The sequence below is a fragment of the Scylla paramamosain genome, chromosome 23 (genome assembly GCF_035594125.1).
Source record: "Scylla paramamosain isolate STU-SP2022 chromosome 23, ASM3559412v1, whole genome shotgun sequence".
In the NCBI taxonomy this organism is placed as follows: Eukaryota; Metazoa; Arthropoda; class Malacostraca; order Decapoda; family Portunidae; genus Scylla; species Scylla paramamosain.
This window is the reverse complement of record NC_087173.1, coordinates 6,325,486-6,335,485: the sequence shown is the minus strand read 5'-3', so window position 1 is coordinate 6,335,485 and position 10,000 is coordinate 6,325,486. Positions and strand designations below refer to the sequence as shown.

The following is a 10,000-nucleotide window of genomic DNA, read 5'->3' as shown; positions in this document are numbered from 1 at the left end:
TTTGATGGCCTGGAAAAATGTGTATGACTCGTGCACACAAAATAAAACGTACAACGAAGAATTACGGTGAATCCTGTAATACCTCACATATTATCTTGCGTCACTCCCCCCATCCACTCCCTTCACCCGTACTGTAATGGTCCGTGACTCCCCCACCACGCCTCACTCACCTCCTGCCCTCTCAATACATTCACCCACAGACCAATGCCTTCTGAATCCCCACATGCTTTATACAAACGCTTAACCTCTGTACTGAAGTGCCTGGTGACTCTTCTTCTCTTCCTCCTCCTCTCTCTCTCTCTTTCTGCATTCACTCAGATGTTTTCTGTATAAATATTTCTTTACGCAAACGCTTCATTCCCATACTGCAATCCCCGCGCCCTTCCCCTCCTCTTCCTCCTCCATTTCTCTCAATACATTCACCCATAGACTATTGCCTCTTGTATCTAAATATCCTTTAAATAAACACTTCATCCCTACGTATGTATCCTAAAATTTTGCATCTTTTGAAGACTTATCCTCCGGTTTTGGATAATCAGTTTCCTTCTTTAGGGACTTCCACCTTAGTGTTTTATTTACTTCTTTTTGTTGCCCTTAGCCAGCGCCCCTCTAACGAAAACAAAAAGAAAACGAAATTCATGCACGGGTACACTGGCGATGAAAAGTGCAGAAACCTTATGCACTCACAGCACTGGTCACACATACACCTGTGCCTTCTCTATCTCCATATCACAAACGCTTTATTCCTCCTTACAAACCCTTAAATTATCCTGGTTTAGTGTTCCATTTCCAGTTCCATGGAAGACACAGTGGCGATCATAAGTGAAGCAGTCTTATGCACTCAACTCACTCTTCACCCATACACTTTATACACGCAAAAGCTTAACTTCTTAAATTACCTCAAATTCTACTCGTCTACTGCTGCATTCCTGATTCCATGCAAGGTACAATCGAGTTTTGAAATTGAGTACCCTTCTGCATTCACTTCCACTGCGCTTGATGCCTTCCCTCAGTCGTGCTCTGATCAGCTGACAGTCTTACAATATAACCTGGCAATGGATAGATTCTTCGCAGGTCAGAGGGTAATTGAGGAGAAGGGTAAACTCGGAGGGAGTGTGGTGTGTTACTGGACGGCTGGTCATGAATGCACCTGCTCTTTGCTGACATTTTCCTGCCGGCACGTTAGCAGGGGAGAGGTGGGCGGGGAGCTTCGTTCTATTTCTGCATGTTCTACCATATGCAGTTTATACCTAACAAACAAATAAATAAATAAACAATTACATACGTACATACATAAATAAATAACAAAACACCTTCAGTCATAAAAATTACAAAAACACTACCAACACACACACACACACACACACACACACACACACATACACACACACCTGCAAATATACGAAACAAACTAAATTCTTCCTTGACTTTCAGCAGTATTTAATTCATCAGGCACTCACGCTATACACATTTAATTATTCTGGTGTTCTTACCGTTTAATGTCATGTGATCTTTCAACCCACTTGGATTTCAAACACCTCCCTCACTCGCTCCCCTTTCATTATTTCTGCGTCTCATGCCATCTTACATATCCTGAACTCTACTCCCTATAATTTTACAAAGCTTCAAATACCTTTTCTCTAATCTCTCTCCCAAGCCAGCACAACCCTCAAATAGAAACATAAGAGCCTATGAAAATAACGGAAGCTACAAGATGCCATCAGAGTTACACGTGGAAGTAACTGTAAAAGCTTCATTTCTCCTTACAAACGCTAAAACTTTTCTGCCTCCCAAACATTTCGCATTTAATTCTTTCATCAAAATAAATGTCCTCCCCACATCCATATCTCTCCCATATCCGCCCCATCCCTGCTACCATACCCCATACCCTCTCTAGAGCCATTACCTCTCTCCCTCCCATATCCTCCCCATACCCTTTACCTCCCCTCCCTTCTATACCGTCCCCAGACCCTTCCTCTTCTTCCATGCCCTCATACTTAACCCCCTCTCTCCCCATACCCTTCAACTTTAATACTTCCCCATTCCTTTCACCTCCCTCCTTCCTATACCCCCCTTGACCCTCCCACACCCTCCACGGAACCCCTCCTCCCCATACTCAGCTCCCTCCCTTCCTCCCATACCCTCCTCAGATTGTTCCCCTCCCTCCCATACTCTCCCCAGGCCCTTCAGTTCCCCTACCACCCTCCCCAAGCCTCCCTCACCTCCCAGAAGACAATCTATTAAGCCGCACCACCCTGGACACTCGTGGCAAGACCATTATGCTTACGGCCCAGCCCATTATTGTGGCCATCCAACCCACTATTCAGGCCCCCATTAGCTTCCCGAGAGTGGAGGGACGCGGAGAGAGAGAGAGAGAGAGAGAGAGAGAGAGAGAGAGAGAGAGAGAGAGAGAGAGAGAGAGAGAGAGAGAGAGAGAGAGAGAGAGAGAGATGGATGTGTTGCAGGATGTTTCTGGTGATGATCTCTTCATTAATATCTGGGGTTTTGGTGTTTTACTCTCTCTCTCTCTCTCTCTCTCTCTCTCTCTCTCTCTCTCTCTCTCTCTCTCTCTCTCTCTCTCTCTCTCTCTCACTTTTTTTAGTCATACTACACAGCGAAGACTTGGCGGGAGGAAAACGAAGGGTAAGAAAAAGTAAAGAGGAGGAGGAGGAGGAGGAGGAGGAGGAGGAGGAGGAGAAGCAATTATGGAAGCACATCAGCGGAGGTCGTCTTGTCTACCTCTGTTCTCTCACTCCCCGAACAAATGCAAATTACAGCCTTCCATCCACCCAAGACCTAAAATGCAGACTTGCGGTCGGCGCGGAGTGGAAGGAGGTGGAGGAGAGGCTGGAGATGCAGGTGGAGAGGAAAGGGGGAAGGGGGAAGGGGGAAGGGATAGAGGGGGGTGTAGAAGTTGTAGGGAAGCCTTGGGATGTTGGGATGTGTAGTATGGAATGGTGTAGTGGATGGGAATTAATGAGGAGTGGAAGGGGTTGTGAAGAGTGTTGTGTGTGTGTGTGTGTGTGTGTGTGTATGTTACTATACTCCCGTGCTCTTCATAGTACAAGAGGAAGAGGAGGAGGAGCAGCATACAGGAGTGACAGACAAGACACCTGTATGATGATAAGCAATACGTCTTAATTAGATAAAGATGATGAGTGATGCTTGGGATATTTATGGCAGTGTGAGTGGGTGCGGTGATGCGTGGGTGCTGTGAGCTGTGGTTGGGTAGGGCTTTGTGTGTGTGTGTGTGTGTGTGTGTGTGTGTGTGTGTGTGTGTGTGTGTGTGTGTGTGTGTGTGTGTGTGGTGGCAACGTGGATGGTGGATAGTATAGGCCTCACAGTGTGGAAAGAAGTGGATTGTGTGTATGTGTGTGTGTGGATGGGGTGTGGTTCACGTACGTGTGTGTGTGTGTGTGCCTGTGTATATCTGAGGTGCACACATTCAATGCTCACACGCGCCGGGCCACACGCTCCGAGACAGACACACCTCGCCGTCATCACCTGGCGACTCATAAGCCCCAGCGACCCACATCCGTCTGTACGCCAATAAAAAGTAAAGAAAAGCGAAACAGTCCGTGAATTCCAGCCTTTCTCCGCCACGCAGAACACGGAACGTAATCAAGTGAATAGTGTTTTCGTGGGATTAATAATCATTACTTTTTTTTCCTTTCTCGTAGTTTCGTAATGTAAAGTTTCAAGCGAGGAACGTGACTGTTTGCTTAAGCGTGGAGGAAGTGACGAGACAGTGACGGCAGTGATGATTCAGGCTTGCGTTTCTGTCTCTGGTGCAATGGCTGCCGGTCTTGCCTCCTAACCTGCTGGGCCCAGTTCGAGTCCCGCCAGCCTACCCATATGGCCAGCCTTCCGTGCGTGTTTGTCATTAAAGCGATTAAATTTGTACCTGGGGATACCTGGGGACGGTGAAGTGTGATCAACCGGATGTCAGTGTCTGCCTGGTGTTCTGCAGCGAGGCGCAGGACACGGAGGCGAGCACAGCGGCACACTCCAGTCATGTGTTCTTAACTTTTCCTAACGTCACCTTTTCATTGATGCTACTTTACAATGTATTGGCTTTTATGGATTTTTCTTTATTTTACTTTTTTGTTTTCTTTTCTTTCGATTTTGGCTTTTCATTGTACTCTAAATCTTCAAATCTTCTCCTCCTCTTCTTTTTCAGCTTCTTTCTCCTCATTTCATCTCCACCTCTTCCTTTACATAAACAGTGTAATTCAACAGACACGTAAGGCTAAAAAAAATATTGCTATGTTTTGTTCTTCCATTGTGTTCCTCATCTCCCACCAACACCAACACCACCTCCTCCTCCTCCTCCTTACACACCCTCCTACAATCTTCCTTCCTCCTCCCAGTGGTGTAGTGTGTGGCAGCAAGACTCCTCCTCCTAAACCTTCTCTTCCTCCTCCTCCTTCCTCCTGCTGCTGCTGCTGCTGCTGCTCCTCCTCCTCCTCCTCCTCCTCCTCCCCCTCTGGAGTATAAACAACTCGCTCTCCGGTAATTATGTCAATCCTCCCTAACATTACCGAGGCTTTTCCCCGTCCGGGCCGCCTGCCTTGTGATCCCACGCTAATTTTACAACATTTCCTCCTATTATAGGCTGCGGGGAGGAACCTACACGAGGAGACTGACGCGCATCGATTACTATTAGAAGGAATCCACATGAAGTATTCTCTCTCTCTCTCTCTCTCTCTCTCTCTCTCTCTCTCTCTCTCTCTCTCTCTCTCTCTCTCTCTCTCTCGAAATTCCTATCATCAAAGTTAGTTTAAATGACAATCTCACTTCCTTTGTTTTTCTCTTTCGTTTCTTCTTTTCCTCCTTTGTCGTGTTGTTTTGTTCTATTGAGACTAGTTTAATTTCATCGTGTTATTGTTATTGTTATTGTTGTTGTTCTTGTTGCATCACGAACATCTGGTGGTGCGTTGTACTTGGTTTTTTCTTGTTCTTGTTGTTATTCTTATTGTTGTTATTATTACTGTTTTGATTATGTACGAGTTGAATTAAAGGTTTCGCTTGTTCATAAATTTCCAGGATGGAGGGAAGTTATGTGTGTGTGTGTGTGTGTGTGTGTGTGTGTGTGTGTGTGTGTGTGTGTGTGTGTGTGTGTGTGTGTGTGTGTGTGTGTGTGTGTGTGTGTGTGTGTGTGTGTGTGTGTGTGTGTAGGGAGAAAACTTTCATTAACAAACTCAATCACTTTCCACCTTGATTCCTTCCTTCCCCTTCACGTGTGTGTGTGTGTGTGTGTGTGTGTGTGTGTGTGTGTGTGTGTGTGTGTGTGTGTGTGTGTGTGTGTGTGTGTGTGTGTGTGTGTGTGTGTGTGTGTGTGTGTGTGTGTTATGAGTATCTGTCTCTGTTTTACTTCTCTCCCTCAGTCGTTCACTCTCTTTCTACCTCACACACACACACACACACACACACACACACACACACACACACACACACACACACACACACACACACACACACACCATAAGTCAATACCGCCATCCATCTTGAGTCTGGAGTGTCTTGTCGTTGCTTTACTCGGAAACAATACCTGTACCTGAGGCGCCGCCATCACAGGTGTGCAGAGGGAGGCTCCACACGCCGCCCCCGCTATGGTGCACCCTCACGCGACGCCACAGGAGGAGGAGGAGGAGGAGGAGGAGGAGGAGGAGGAGGAGGAGGAGGAGGAGGAGGAGGAGGAGGAAGGGCAGAACTTCATAACGCACAAGGGAATCGTTCATACCAGCCTCAGAGGAAGATGGAAGAGGAGGAGGAGGAGGAGGAGGAGGAGGAGGAGGAGGAGGAGGAGGAGGAGGAGGAGGAGGAGGAGGAGGAGGAGGAGGAGGAGGAGGAGGAGGAGGAGGATATGGAAAGAAGGACGTCGGGCGGTCACGGAAGAATCATCATCATCGCCACGGGAAAAAATTTATGGGCTGTTTTATATATTTTAATTTTCGACTTTATTTTTATTTATTTATTTACTTATTTTTTTTTTTACTTTCACTCCTCGGTTGTTTCCTATTTGATCTATAAGCTGCCTCACTTTTGTACTTGTGTGTCAGTATGTACTAACGCTTGGCAATTACATCAGTCCTTTCAAAACATTCATGCATAATTCACTGTCAAGATAGTGGCATTGTGCAGGCTTGTTAAAAAGGATGTGTGTGTGTGTGTGTGTGTGTGTGTGTGTGTGTGTGTGTGTGTGTGTGTGTGTGTGTGTGTGTGTGTGTGTGAGAGAGAGAGAGAGAGAGAGAGAGAGAGAGAGAGAGAGAGAGAGAGAGAGAGAGAGAGAGAGAGAGAGAGAGAGAGAGAGAGAGAGAGAGAGAGAGAGAGAGAGAGAGAGAGAATAAATTAGACCAATACGTAATAATAACTAAGAAAAACAATATCTGAATTGTTTTGATACACAATTTCGTAAAAAGAATGCAAGCAACAAGAGGTAACAACAGATACACGTATTAATAATAATAATAATAAGAACAATATCTGTGGTCGTGATGTAGTTTCGTTAAAAGATTGTTAGTAAAAGAAAATAATAATAATAATAATAATAATAATAATAATAATAATAATAATAATAATAATAATAATAATAATAGTAGTAGTAGTAGTAGTAGTAGTAGTAGTAGTAGTAGTAGTAGTAGTAGCAGCAGTAATAATAAAAACAATGTGTTTGATTTTATATGGAAAAAAAAAAGAAATTTGGAACAGGCATCTACTTTTCATTACTGAATTGAATGTCAGCAATGTGATGGCAGGAACAACAAAACAAGTACAAAAAGACGATAGAGGAACATCTGCACTTGCCATTCGTTGAAGATCAGTAAGAGAAAGTAAAGAAGAGGTAAATAACTGGACGAAAATTAAACAAAGGCAACAGAAAATATAGATAAGGGAGAGAAGGAAGATACAAATAAAAGCTTAAGATAAAGAGTAAGATATACAAATTCTCTCTCTCTCTCTCTCTCTCTCTCTCTCTCTCTCTCTCTCTCTCTCTCTCTCTCTCTCTCTCTCGATCACACGTCCTCAAACTACCAATAAACAACCCAGAGAGAGAGAGAGAGAGAGAGAGAGAGAGAGAGAGAGAGAGAGAGAGAGAGAGAGAGAGAGAGAGAGAGAGAGAGAGAGAGAGAGAGAGAGAGAGAGAATAAATCGACACCAAATCCCTTTAAATCTGAGAACGTAAATATGCCATCATTCCGCAAACCCCAAACGTGTGATGGACTAGGGATTAAGGATTAAGGGCCGTGGTGGCTGAAGGTGTGGCGGCTGGCGGCTCGGAGAAGGGATTGCGGCGCTGCGAGGAGATTAATCCGTGATCATCTGGACTTAAGGAGAAGGAAGGAGGAGGAGATAGAGAGATGAAGTAAAAAAAAAATATAGGAAAATATGGTGGCGAGAAAAAGGAGAGTTGGGGAGGAGCTGAGGGGGGAGGGGGAGGAGGAGGAATAAGACCAAGAGAGTGAGAATAATTCAACGTTGATTTCACTTTGCATTTCTCGCTTCGTTTATTCATTTCACGTTCATTCATCTATTCATTCACACCCCCTTTTGCTTTCCTACCGTGTTCCAGTCTCTCGTAAATACCACCACCACTATCACCACTACCAATATTACCCTTACTGTTACCTTCGCTATCACTACAATCGCGTTCTCGCCTTTGTTTGCCGCGCTCATTCTTAGCTGCGACGTCGTAACTCGCGAGGGCGTTCAAAGGCGACGCACTAACTCCAGTCCTAAATATTGCGAGAAGGAGATTGTGTTCATCGTAAAGCAACGGAGATCAAAGAGGAAGCACATGATAAAGTATGATAAGGCTTGTGAGGAAGTGTGAATGTGTGTGTGTGTGTGTGTGTGTGTGTGTGTGTGTGTGTGTGTGTGTGTGTGTGTGTGTGTGTGTTCGTTTCTGTCTCTCTACCAATATCTCTGTCTGCTTACTTATCTCCCTATCTATCTCGACTCGGAGGAGGAGGAGGAGGAGGAGGAGGAGGAGGAGGAGGAGGAGGAGGAGGAGGAGGAGGAGGAGGAGGACGTGAAACAGAAGAGGAAGAAGGCAAGGTAACTGAAGAAACTTATTAAAGAGTATGACGATAAAGTGGCAATAAAGAACATGAGGGGAAGGAAGAGGAGGTGGGGGATGAGGAAGAGGAAGAGAAAGAGGGACAAAGGGACACCAGGTACGCCAGGTAACAGGAAATCAATTAACTTATTACAAGGTTACGTGCCTTACTAGTCCACGCTGTTCTATGGAGCTTTTAATAGTTGAGTGAGGCAGAAGGAAGGAGAATGAGAATGATGGGACGGTAGATGGAGGAGGAGGAGGAGGAGGAGGAGGAGGAGGAGGAGGAGGAGGAGGAGGAGGAGGAGGAGGAGGAGGAGGAGGAGGAGGAGGAGGAGGAGTACAAAGGAAGACCAAACAACAACAGATCCTGAGGTCCTTACTTGGCTGTTTGAGTAACTATTCTGCTCTATTAGTGGGAGACAGGATTGCACAGGAGGAGGAGGAGGAGGAGGAGGAGGAGGAGGAGGAGGAGGAGGAGGAGGAGGAGGAAATTGTCTAATTCATCTATAGAAAGTGAAAAGAAAGCTGCAAATAAAGCTATGGAGAAACAAATGTGAAGAGTAGAAAGTACGATGAGGAAGAAAACGAAGGAGGAACACGATGAGGAAGAACAAACTGTCTGCGTCATTGGTGCATTACACAATAAATGGAATGTGAGAAAATAAAGATACAAATAAGGATATTAAGTACACTGATAGAGAATTATTGTAACCACCAACACTGTCTTCACTCCTTTCTATCTTAACCAATCACGAACGAACATAAAGAAACACAAAGGGAAAACAAAGCAGCACACGTGTATATTGGCCCTTACGATGCTGTCTGTGATGAGCTGCACTACGTTATGTAAAGTAAGAGACGCGGGACAGCAAATACGAAGATTCCTGCAGGAAAATTTTTCACCGCAACACCACAGGGACATGAAGACATACGAAGACATACTCCTTCCCTTCCATGTCTTTCCCTGTGACTATTTTTACCACAACGATGCCGAGTTACCGCAAAGGAGGACTTGTGTACCGAAAAGAACATTAATTTGCCGAAAGCACCACTTACTCCCCCAGAACAGGACTTATCCACCGCTAAATGCAGGCAAATTTACCGCAAAAAAGGGAGGGGGTGTAATTACCGCAAGGGGGAAGTATTTTACCGCAAAGAGAGTAGCTACGTCATCATAACCTTCGTCCTCCACCTCCTCCTCTTCCTCCTCCAGGCGGTTTGTCGGACAAGATCACCTTTCGGCCTTAGTGTCTCGGGCAAACTCAGGAGACTCATTGCGGGTGGAGGGGTGGAAGGGCTGGTGGAGGAATGGGGGAGGAGTGGTGGGGTGGAGGAATGGCAGGCAGCGGCGGTGGGATGAGGGAGGTGGAGGAGAAATGCTTTGATGAGGGTGGCGGCTGGTTGTTGTGAGGAGGATCAGGAGGATGAGGTGGTGTGATTATGATGGTGGTGTGGAGGGGCGGGGCGGGCCGGGGCGGGGCGGGGCGGGGAGGGATGGGGCGGGGAATGGGAGGGAGAGGCGGGGCGGGGTCTAGGGATTGAGGGGGGAAGGGGAGGGGGGTAGGGATGGACGGGAGTGGGCGTCTGTCCTCCCCGGCAGGAGGCCGAGGCCGCCGCCCCGCCGTCCGGACCAACTTCGGAGGCAATTATCAGAAATTAGGCCGCTGATGAAGGTGATTCCTCGCTAAGAAAAGAGAAAAACAATGGTCCTGGCGGCGGGTCTCCCGGCGGGCGCTGTTTCAATATGTTTCGGTAATGTCCGCTTAATATTCACATTCAGACCGCTGCCTGAGTCCGGATAACACGTAATTACGGATCCGGTTATGGAAGTTTCAGCTTTTTAATTCGTGGTTACCTACAAAATTGGCCGGAATATCAGACTGATCGTCCCCCAAGGTGCATTAGGTACAAGTAGGCGCCCATTTTCATTAAATTGCG

General features: G+C 46.2%; 1 protein-coding gene across 8 annotated transcripts in view; it reads right to left on the bottom strand.

Annotated features, from left to right (window-relative positions):
• Positions 1 to 10,000, bottom strand: part of LOC135112076 (3-oxo-5-alpha-steroid 4-dehydrogenase 1-like) — a 360,238-nt gene that overhangs the window by 81,622 nt on the left and 268,616 nt on the right. The gene's annotated exons all lie outside the window — the stretch shown is intronic.